Below are 12286 nucleotides of genomic sequence, written 5' to 3'. Positions count from 1 at the left end.
TGAGAACTTTAAATAGACATATAACTATTGTTATGTTGGCATTGTACTTTTGTGAATGAAAATTAATGATTGTGTTTGATTGAATAAATGAATGAATGAATGATTTATCAGGGTGTACTACAATGGTAAGAGCTGCCATTACTAATTAAATCTTCTATTAACAACAAGCATTAGCTACGGCTATTCACCGTAGCCCTTTGTTGAAAATGTAGCTCTTGCTAAAATTAGCTTTTTGCTACGATTTTCATTCTACTTTTAGCTACAGATAAAATTTGTAGCTGTATGTAATTTTAAACTACGGACAATGTTGCTACGGATTTATTCTGTACCTATACTTTCATTAGTTACGGCTACTAACGTAGCATTGTATCTAAAATCAGTAGCTGTTGCTAATTTCAGCCTATTGCTACTGTTCTTGCCCAACTTTTAGCTACAGATATAATCCGTAACTGTAAATCCTTGATCGCTACAGAAGCAATGGCTACGGCTTTAATCCGTATCTATTATCTCTGTAGCTACGGATTTTATCCGTAGCCATAGCTTTTAGACCTATGGCTACAGCACCAATGGCTACGGTCGTGCTACGGATTTTAACCGTAGCCAAGGCTTTTTAGTGATGGTTTTATCCGTAGCCTTTTCCATGTTTTTTGGTAGTGTGATATTTAAACTTCCTCTTAATCAATTAAGTGTAAGAACCGTAAGTGATAGGCTACTTAGTTGATCAAACTCCTACAATTCAAAATTCAATTTCTATCTTATCATCATACTCAAAGCATTCTTAATCTACAAATTATCAATTTCCAAACAGGTTTTAATTTGAAAATTTTGAAAATATCCATAATTTTTGCTCAAAAACTAAGAAAACAATGATTAGTTTACCTAATCCGCACCGCCAACTTAAAATCTACATTGTTCTCAATGTAAAACATATAATCATGCAATGCATATGAGACAACGAAAAGAAAGGAGAAGTGATGGAAAGGTAATACCTGAAGAAGTATAATTAAACTTTTACAAAGTTTTTAGTGTGAAGATGGGTGAGTAGGAAGACTAAACAATATGAAATCAAACTATCCTAATCCTAAATCTTATGAGATCCTTGGAATAGCGTAGATTCTAATCCTAAACTATTAAAGCAGGGAAAATCTACTTAGCCATGTATCCAGGTTCTTCCTCCAGCTAGTATCTTAATAAATTTCTCGGTAGGTTTTTCTTTAAGATCATCAAAAAGCCCTTTTTGTAATAGGCTTGGATATCCTGGAGCATGAATGTCTAAAGAAATTTGTGGATCTCAATATAAAGTTTCCTTTTAATCTCCTGAGGTATCCAAAGTATATACGATTCACCTGTGATAGAAAAAGTTTCAATGTTAGTACACCATGGTGAATCAGGGACTACAAGTAGATGAAGTTCAGAAAAATTCCTAAAAAGTGAAGTAGTCTCAACACATTCTAAAGTTTCAGACTCCGGTTCAATTTTTAGCTCCTCCTCCTTTAATGGTAAACATTCAGGATCTGAGGAAGGAGGGGCTTCAGAATAAGGGTTCTTTCGATCAGTGACAACTACCGAGGTATTGTCTTGCAAGGTATCCACTATTTCTTTTATTATGGGATTGTTTGAATCTACAAAGTGCACCAAGAAATCTTTCAGAGAGTTGAGAGATTCAGTTGAGAGGGACTCATTCTCCATATTAAAGTCTGTGATGATCTGCCCAAGGATTCCATCGTCTTTGAAAGTAGATGAAAGCATGCTCTCTTGTTCTTGCCCTGCACAGATAGATTAAGGATCAATAGGCGAAGCATTGATGTGAAGATTCTATTCAATGATACTACTTAGTAGAGGCATTGAATCGTCAAGAGTGTACAGCTCGGATGGTGGCCTCAACTGGGTGGTTTCAAATTCCAGAGTCATATCGGGCAACTTGTCCATCTCCATAATCAAATCATTTTTTAATTCAGGGGAGTGGTCTAAACACTCCTCACAACAGTTAAAAGGGTCGATTGAAAGGGGCTCATCCTCCACATTTAAATCAGACATGTCAGATGAAAGGAGTAAATCATTATGGTTAACAACTTCCTATACCACTTGATCATTGACCTGGACCAAACTTAAGATTGATTCCAAGGGAATTTGGGTTGTAAACTCATGATTGTCATCCCATTCCCCATCATCTTCCAATTCAGTGCAGTTCACAAGTGGGATAAGATCGCCTCACATTCTATTTCTAGGTCGGGTTGAGGCTCAAATAAACTAGCCTCTTCCTCCTCATTGAAACCAAGTGTGTCATGTGGTTGGAATGAGTCAACGTAATCATATTTGAACGATACCCATGTCTCTTGATCTTTACTTTGGACAGTCATTGAAATAAACTCCTCAGGAATTTGAATCATATACTCATCAACACACTCTAACTCCCCATTCCCAATTTCAATGTTCTTCACAAGTGAGTTGAGATCACTTTCCTCGCATTGTATTTCTAACTTCGGTTGAGGTTGAGATAACCTAGCCTCTTCTATCTTATCGAGGTGTGATTCAAGCACTTCTAATATTTTTCTAATGCCCGCAAGATAGTCTAAGTAACTCTAAAGTGACTCCTCTTGGATCGTTTCTGGTTGGACTTCAAAGGTAGAGGACACAAGAGAATTATCACCATGATGTATTGTTGATTCAACTTCCCAATATATAAGTGCACCCAACATTGCACACTTGTTTGTCAATTACGTGACTAGTTTTGTCTTGTAGTCGGATGAGTTCATGGCAAATGAAGACCGGCGACGCTACTGGATTAGAAGCATCGAAGCCATATTAAGGACAAATGACTGCTTCTATGATCTTAACCTTGCAAATAGATGATCCCAACCCAAATAGGAAAACCTATGTAGGTCATCTATTTAAAGCCAATTCCAAGTTCATAGTTTTTATCCTTTAGCCTTAGCTTTAGCAAGTCCTAAGTTGGTGAATGATTTAATGGACAAAATAGGAAAATCTATCCATTGTCGGTAGGTGAAAGTGCCACCGAATAGCACCTTCGGTACCACCGAAGATACCTTCGGTGTTACCGAAGGGGCTCAAAATAGTCTAACAAGCTTACAATGTTAATTTGATGACACCGAATGGATATTTCGGTGACACCAACTACCACCGATGAACAATGTTTGGTGCCACCAAAAGGGACTATTTTCAAACAGTAACTTGGGGAATTAATTTGATATTACCGAAAGATATTTTGGTACCACCAACGAAAGTTCAGTGATACCGAAGTTGGCTTCGGTAGCACCGTAAACTAGCCGTTTTCTATATGTTGGAACTTTTTATCTATAAAAGTGGCTTGTAGAAACTTGTAAAATTAGTGGAAATAGGCACCATAAAGTCTCTAGTGTATCCCAAGCTTATCCTACCCCATTTAGACTCTATCCAAATGAGTTTCCTATTCTCTTCATTGTGATCTTTCACTCCTATGAGCATTCAAAGCTCCTATTAATAAAGAACATGAACTCGTGCCTTCTCTATAGTACAAAAGTCAAACCAATTGGAAAACCCCTTGCCTTTTAGTGTAAAACCCTCTATTGGCCTTGAAGCCTTCAGAGTTACATTGTCTTGCTTAGTTTAATTATAAATCAATTTAAGTTAGGCAGTAAAATTTTAAATTGGTATAATCATTGAAAAGTCCTATTCACCCCCCTCTAGGACTCCTGAACTGTTCCACACTTCTACTACGGTGGTCTAAACTATAATTTCATAAACTCGCCAAGACTTCATTGTAGGCTTCCAACGGGAGAATACGTAGTCCTTGTGTAGGACATGATGTCCTTGTGTACGACGTGCTGTTCGTGTAAAGGATGTGTTGCCTTGTGTAGGCTCCCAATTGTATCCTTGTGTAGGACTCATAACCTTGTGTGGGTTGTGAAGGTTTATGGTTAACCCGATTTAAAACCATTGGATAGTGAAATCCGGTACACTCTAGGAGAGAGTGCATCCGCCGAGACTAGAGTAGGCAAGTAGCTGAATCACTATATATGATTGTGTTTGGGATTGCTTTATTTACATTGATTTAGTTATGCTTATGTCTATCAAATGAGTATTATGATGCATGATTTACTAAATGTATAAGTATTGATAGGAATCACATCCCACACACTATCACATTCACCATCCTTTTAGGCTTGTTCTTTACATGTAAATCTTGTATAAGCAAATGTGATTTGGACCCTATATTGGCTTGGAAGCCATAGAGTTACTTTGCCTTACTCTTTTATTTAAAGTTAGGCATTGTTTGTTCTTATAGGAAAATAATTTTTAAAAATTCTTATTCACCCCCCTCTAAGACATTTAGTCATTCCTTCATACTTTAGTAATAGCATTTCTACTACAATTTCAATATCGGAGCGAGTTCCTCTTGAAGTGTTTAACAACCTAGAGGGAGATCCTAAACTGAAGTTAGAATTATGGCTAAAGGAGAGGGAACATAGCTCTCTCGACCTCCTATTTTCAATGGTTCAAATTAAGCATATTGGAAAGCAAGATGAATTACTTTTTGCAATCTTTGGATCATGGGGTTTGGAAAATTGTTGAGAATGGATATGTACCCCCAACCGAACAAGTAGCATTGGAAAATGGCACAACCATTACCAAACCCAAATTAAAAGAAAAATGGATGGCTTTTGTTAAAGAAAACAAAACAAAAGAAGCAAAAGCTATGAATGTCATTTACTGTACAATTTCAGAAGAGGTATTCAATTAGATCAGTATGAGAAAAACCTTAAAAGAAACATGAGATTTATTGGAAATAACCCATGAAGGAACTAGCATAGTAAAAAGATTAAGGTTGCAGCTCTTGACTACTCAGTTAGAACACACACAGTAAAAAGATTAAGGTTGCAGTTCTTGATTACTCAGTTTGGACACTCGAAAATGGAGGAAGATAAGACCTCTATGGAGTTCTTTACAAAATTAAATATCATATGCAACTCCGTGAGTGGACTTGGAGAGAATTTCGTTACCTAAAATATGTGGAAAAATCTTGAGATCACTACGGGAATCGTTTAACTCCAAAGTCACCACCGTTGAAGAATGTAGGAATATTGATGAGATGAAAATAGAAGAACTGGTATGTTCTCTACAAACTTTTGAACTACATCTTAAAACACCCACAAAATCCAAAAACAATGTTTCAAAGCCTCTAAAAACATAACCACCATAGATGAAGAAGAAAGTGAGAACGAAGATGGGGATGAAGAGGTTGGACTCCTAGCTAATAGATTCAAAAGATTCTTTAACAAGAATTGTGGAAAACCATACAATAACGAAGGGATTCATTTGGACTGCAAGCGCCCAATAGACAAAACTTTCAACAAGTCTAAAGAACCCCAATGTTACAACTGTAGAAAATATGGTCACATCTCTACGGAATGTCCCATAAAGAAATATAAGGGTAAAGCTATCACAGCCACTTGAGATGACACTAATGACTCAAACTCAGAAACTAGTGAGTCAGAAAGTGGTGGAGACCAAAAGTCATAGAAAATACTCATTGCCTCCACCACTATAGTCATTCCCAAAGATCTAGAAGAGGAAGATGAGCTTGATCAAATTAAAAATGGATGAGGAACTGCTGTTAGAAATATTACTTTTGAAAATCTAATTAAGAAAATAAAGCTTCTAGAATTAAAAAATGAGAAATTGAAGAAAGAAAACAAAAGTCTGAAACTAGAAGTTGAAAATTCCAATCATACTGCAGAACTAACTCATAAATTCACTCAAAGCAATGAAAAGTTAGAAAAACTTCTAAGCATGGGTAGAAACTCCAAAAACATGAAAGGCCTAGGATATGAAACAGATAAATATGACTCTTCCTCTACTTCATCTGTGATGATAAATTCAACTATCTCAAAGAAGAAAAATTTTGGTTGAATCCTGCCATCATTGTGGAAAAATAGGACACTATAACGGTGAATGCCTACGCGTAGATATCCTAACCTCACTTCTAAGACAAACAACAAATACAAATCCAAATGATCTGGAAGTCACTCTAAGAAAGAATCTTCCTGCTCAAAGAAAGTGGTTACCAAGTGGGTAACACAAAACAAATACAATTGCCCTGATAATAATGTAAAAAAAAAAAAAACTCAGACTCTTATAATGACTGCTCCATGAAAACTAGCCAGTGACCATGACCCATCCTTTTGATATATCTTATAATGGGTCAAGAACTTCATAAGGGAGCTATAACAAAAAGAAGTGAGCTAAAGAAAATTTCTTTAGTGAGGACTAACTAAAGATATTGGTCAAGGTGTGCTACAACCACAATCTATCAAATTGACTCAATGATTTTGGAAAACTTAGGAAATTGAATATAAGTCTTTTTGAAAGAGCAAATCAATGACAAACCACTTGACTAATAGTCTCTTTACAAATATGGAGTTTGTTGAGATTCATGCAATACAGGAAAAATTAATAAAAACTCAGCTTCTCCATATGAATAAGGTATCATGCATGTTTTGGAATCATTACTAAAAAACATACTAAATGTTTTGATGCCTTAATTGAACCAGAGAAGTTTGATCTTCATTCAACAATCAATACTAAATAGAAAACAGAAGATCAACAAATGCAGATTATGAATGCAATCTAATTTATGGTCCATTTTCTTTAATGATCATATTTGAGGATCTATAGCCTCATCATTCTTTTTGAATACTTGTAAATTATTTTTCTTTTTCTTTTTTATGTACAAAATACTAACGTATTGGTAAATATATGTGTACATCAGTTGGTGTAAGCTGAATTGGTATAGAATGTATCTGAGCTATTTTGATGCAATTGAGGGATATTCAATGTCATCGAAAACACAATTGAGGGATATTCAATGTCATCGAAAACACTTCGATGATATCGAATAATACTCGATTGTATCAAACATCTTGCAAAAATCACTAACCTATCGGGACAATTGTTCAATTGCATCGAACATGTTCTCTTGTGATTGGCTGTGGGTTTGGTAAATTGCTGTTGTTTGCCACGGTCTCCTGGGCATGGCTAGGTGATGGGATCACTTCCAAATCTACATCAATCGTATCTGTTGATGATTTGATCCATGAGACATCCAGAGATTTGACAAATCTCTTCTTACCAACTGGGTTGGATAACCCCTGGCTTGATGTCCATATGTCCTGTATTTTCAGGAAAAATCATGCATGAGGGCATACTCAGCCCCGCTGGTTATAAATAATCCCGTAAAGTACGAGGTGGGGGTGCTTGATACACCTCATTCTCATCCTGAATGTCCTCCACCCTAGGTTGAGATAGAAGAGGTTGGTTTTCAGCCATCACTTCAATTAACTCAGGGGGTTTCGAGTGGTGTCTAGTCCTACGATGGATAGTTAACCCCTCAACCAATCCTCCTTTAGTCAAGAGACGTCGAGTGTTGTCACGGGACCACTTGAGCATGAAACACTCGCAGCCCTCAGTCAAAACCTAATCCTAAGAAAGGAAAAGAAAATCTGGAAAGAAAGAGAGGGTTGGAAAGAAGTTACCAAATTAGAGTCCCTAAGTTAAAAACCTGGAAAAAAAAACAAAACAAGTCAGTTTCTAAAGAGAAGGTCTAGAATTAGAAAATCCTTAAAAAGAAAGAAGTAAACTAGTTTCTTAAAAAAAAATTTAAAAAAAAAAAGAAATTCCTAAAGGAAAGTGGAATTTTCTAAAATAAATTAGGAAAATCCTAAACTCGAAAGTAAATTGTGAAAGTTAGGAAGGAGTTCTGTCTCCCAACCATGCCAAGGAGACAATGGTGAACAACAGGGCCTCCTAAGTTCACAATCTCATAATGAAAAGAACATACTCAAAGCTATTGCAGATCTACTGTAATTTAAGTCACAATAAACCATTAAAAACTAAAAGTATTTCTTAATAATCAAACTAAAATCCATAAGAGTTCAATAACCATGAATCAAAGCAAAGCTAACAACCCAATCACACTACAAGCTTCACCTCTTAGCCCTAGCTAAGAGGTTTAGCCTAGCAACATGATTAGGCTAAGTCCCTTGAACAAAAATAAAATAAACAAAAGAAAAATAAAAAAAACAACTCTACTCTCTCTCCGACCCTTCTGTGCTTTATGTCCAAGCCGAGCTTGAATGATTTCTCTCTCTCACATCTCGTTCTCTTATAGCTGTTGGAGGTCAGCTGGAGGTGGAAGAATTGACCCTATTTGCTGGAGTGCGAAAGCAAAGGCAGTAGAGAAGGCTTGCGCAGCTCCCTCCTTTCGCAGCTAAAATCGGATCCTCTAAACTCCCCTGTTCATGTGATTCTTTCCAAAAGAATAATGTCCCTTGGGACATTTTTGAGTGGCCTACATGATGGATGGTCTGGATTACCCATATAATCGAAGACAATGGGCCACAACCTCCCGAATTTCCCGGTCAGTCTTAGACATGCGTAACAGAGCGCGCGTCGATGCTTGGTGGGGCCCATAATCAGCATCTATTTAGAAATCTACTTCGTCCATTACCTTCGTGACGAAATTCCTGGGGGAGATAGATGGTTTGGAGTGCTTTTGATATGGCCCAACTTTTGGATCTTACGGCCGTCTAACCTACTTTTGAATGGTTGGGGACTAATCCTCGCTTGTATTTTGAAATTCTATCACCTAGGTCTTAGTGATATGGGCCGTATAATTCTCTTGGATGGTCCAGATCAAATCGTTGTGGCAAGGTGGTGGGCCACAAGAATCACCCGCAAACCTCTGTTCGCAGAAGCAAAACACGGCAGTTGCCATTTTTGAATAGGATCGGTCAAAAGCAGTTTGACTGCGTTATTAGTTCAGTGCAATGCGATGGACGTGCACTGTGTGCACGCTAATCACATAATGTGGGTCCTACCTTGATGTTTTTATAAAATCCACACCGACCATCTACTTATACATCTCATTTTAAGCATTGAAACCAAACTTGAAGCATGTCCATACATCAGGTGGGCCCCCACATCAGGATTTAATAGGCTGATCTGTCCGTTGGGCCATTTTCAGAGGGATCCACTGGCTGAAATACGAATCGTATGGTTAATTTAGAGTCCTCAGGCCTTGTATAAAGTTTTGAGCCAATCAGATGGTGGGAACCCTGTGATCTTAAATTCTGGACGTCTTTCATGCCTGTTTAAGGTGAGTGGCTGGAATTTCTCTAATCTCTGGTGTGTAAATCCTTGATCTTAGTCCCATGGAGTCCCATCCAATGCCTTGGTGATACCTGAGTGTTAAATCCATGCTTTTACCATCCTTTCCAGTCCACGCTCCTAGATTCACCTTGCATCACAAACACGATTAAAATAAACCATTAAGCAGTATCATGTTCATAAATCCATGTAGTAATTGGGGTCTAATGTGCAATATTTGACCCTCAACACAACTCCCAACAAGCATTTTGCTAGTCCCGAGTAAAGTATGTGAAAAATAAGTTGAGAATTACAAGACAGTTTCTATAAACTCGAGTGATTTTTGAAAAACAATCCAAATCCTAGAGTTCTAAGATTCATGGATGTTGGGCCTTACCTTCTCCTGGACTTAAGCGCATGGTTGGTTCCATAGTCAGACTCAAAGTATTAATCCATCAATTAGAAAAGATTCTAAACATTGAGTTCCATGGGTGTATAGTGTAATCTCGGCTTATCATCTTTAAAATTCATTTCGTTATTTCATGATACCATTGGTAAGCAACAAGAGCATTCAGGACACCCAAAAACTAAACATGCCTCATAGATCATTCTTTCATTCTTCCATCTTTTGGATTTTCCATCAAGGGGGAGGGGAATCAAATCCGTACCTATAAGGAGCAAACCTATGGTGAAGATCGTACACCCAACCCTTTTCACATATCACCCATGGGAAATTAAATCTACACTTATAGGGAGCAAACCTATGGTGAAGACTATTCACCCAACCCTTTCCAAAGGTATCTATTTTTTTATTTTATTTTTTTTAGCTGGGTATTTTCTTTTTCTTCAATTAATCATGACCGACAAATTTTCCAGGCTGGTTCCTTACATGCTTAGTAATTACCAAGTTAACCCTTCAATATCAAACTAAAACCTTAATGTGTAAGCGAGATGTGAAATGTGGAATCATGACTCAATCAATGTTTATAACTTCTAATTTTAGATTAACAATTCAAACTTAACTGTGAAATCTAATAGATAATTGAATCCAAGAGTCATGAATTTCCAACATCACGTGTCTTGTAATTCTAAATCAAATATGGTCGTCAAAATCGCATCGAGTTTATAAGAAATTCCAGAAAAATTTAAAAATTTTCACAATTTTTACTCAAGACCAAGAAAACACTGATTAGGTAACCTAATCTCCCACCCCAACCTAAAATCTACATTGTCCTCAATGTAAAAGATAGATGAGCATGCAATGCATATGAGATAACGAAATTAAGGGAGAAGTGATGGAAAGATAGTACCTAGACGAATGAATCAAGAAGGTTTTTCCAAAGAGAACGCAGCATGAGAGCGGCTAAGCACAAGAGTGAAGACATGAAAGCAAACTATCCTAAAACAATGTAGAATTCAAAGGTAGGAAACTAGGGTTTCAGAGGATCCACTTGTAGAGATCAGGGAGATCTACGGTCGATTCATGAACTCAACTGGACTTCGAGTCCCATCTTCATCCAGTTGGAAGATATAACCTAAAAATCAATTTTAAACTTCGATAGTATCAAAGTTCCTTCTTTGATAGCACCGAACATACTTCAATAGAATCAAAACATAAGGCTTTATAAATATCACGTAGGAGGGATCTTTTTATTTTTCACCTCCTTCCTGCGGCTATTCATCTTCTCCTTGAAAGAGAAAGCTAAGACATGGTTGCATTCACTACATCCATGATCTATTGGCAGACAGAACGACACGACAAGGGAGTTCATTAAGAAAAATTTTCCCATATCATAAAACGAACACCCTTAGAAAATCAATCATGAACTTCGCCTAAAAGGAAGATGAAACATTCTTCCAGTGTTGGGAGTGGTTCAAGGATCTTGTCAATTCATGCCCACAACACAGTTTTGAAACTAGGCGAATAACAAGTTTTTTTATGATGGGCAGATGTAACACCCCGTATTTTTAATACTCGGGTGTTACCATTTATATTATAAAAAGCATTTAGGCACGTAGGACACACATATAATACTATAAAACTATCATCAAATAATTCACAAAAAGACCATCCTTGTAACCCATGAATCCTCCTAAAAGAACCTATTTGTCTACAACTCCCATTGAGTTAAGTCTAAGAGCCTATTGAAACTAAAGACAAATCCTACTCACCAACCACTTTATAAAATAAGAAAATATAGAACAAACCAGTAATCCGATATCTGCATCATAGTGTGCACATCTACCTAGCAAGATCATAATCCAACCATCATATTATGAAAATCAATCTTTGGGTCATGATTAGACAACCCTAGAAACCATTAAAAATGTTCAACGTAGACTATGACAGGCCCTGGTCTTAAAATCAGAACCCAATTCTCCAAATTTATCATTCAACATACCGTAACACTCAAATTAAGAATCCATCCCTTAATCAAACACTATATGATAATGTAAAAACCATTAAAATCCCTCTAGAATCTACTAAGGAACCTTGAAGATAAGATTAGAGATGATCCAATCATCGGATTGATAGAAATTCGTGATTTAAAACCTAAAGATCGATTAGTATGGCCCACTTAAGCTTTAGATCCCCCTCATCTTTAACCCCTTGTCATATCATGGTCTTGAAAAATGAATTGATGGACTAGATTCATCAAAATCATCATAGTGGGCCTCAAATATATGGAGTGTGTGTACAACCCGTGCTTTAATCCCGATTTAAATATATATATATATATATGAATAACATTAATAATATTATTAATAATAAAAAAATATATATAATAGCCAACATCTTTACAAGGAGTTCAACCTGCCTAACGACATAAACCTGTCAAACCCTTCACACAAAAAATGCTTGAACAGGCCCTACTGGAGATCTGACGGTGCAGATCTCTTAGATCATCATATGGGCCCCACTTTTAAATAATGCATGTGCATAGAACCACATACACCCACTATACATGGAAGCTAGTTATGGGTCAAACAAGCTCTGACCCCATAAAATCAGGAAAAAATAGGATCTTCTCATTTTTCCCGCTGCACTCGCATTTAAATTGAGACGTCCTTCCATTTGAATGTGGGCCCACCATCTATGTAAGGCCCGTACCCTAGTACGTACGGTTTCGTAAGCTTCCGC

At 36.8% G+C, this 12286-nt stretch overlaps 1 non-coding gene across 1 annotated transcript; it reads right to left on the bottom strand.

Annotated features, from left to right (window-relative positions):
• Nucleotides 1-10948: 10948 nt before the first annotated feature.
• Nucleotides 10949-11055, bottom strand: LOC131226469 (small nucleolar RNA R71). The gene has a single exon (XR_009161851.1). It is a non-coding gene; the product is annotated as a small nucleolar RNA R71 (small nucleolar RNA).
• Between the last annotated feature and the right edge of the window lie 1231 nt (nucleotides 11056-12286).

Source organism: Magnolia sinica, chromosome 14 (assembly GCF_029962835.1).
Source record: "Magnolia sinica isolate HGM2019 chromosome 14, MsV1, whole genome shotgun sequence".
In the NCBI taxonomy this organism is placed as follows: domain Eukaryota; kingdom Viridiplantae; phylum Streptophyta; class Magnoliopsida; order Magnoliales; family Magnoliaceae; genus Magnolia; species Magnolia sinica.
Note: the sequence above shows the minus strand (reverse complement) of the source record. Positions and strands in the feature narration are given on the sequence as shown.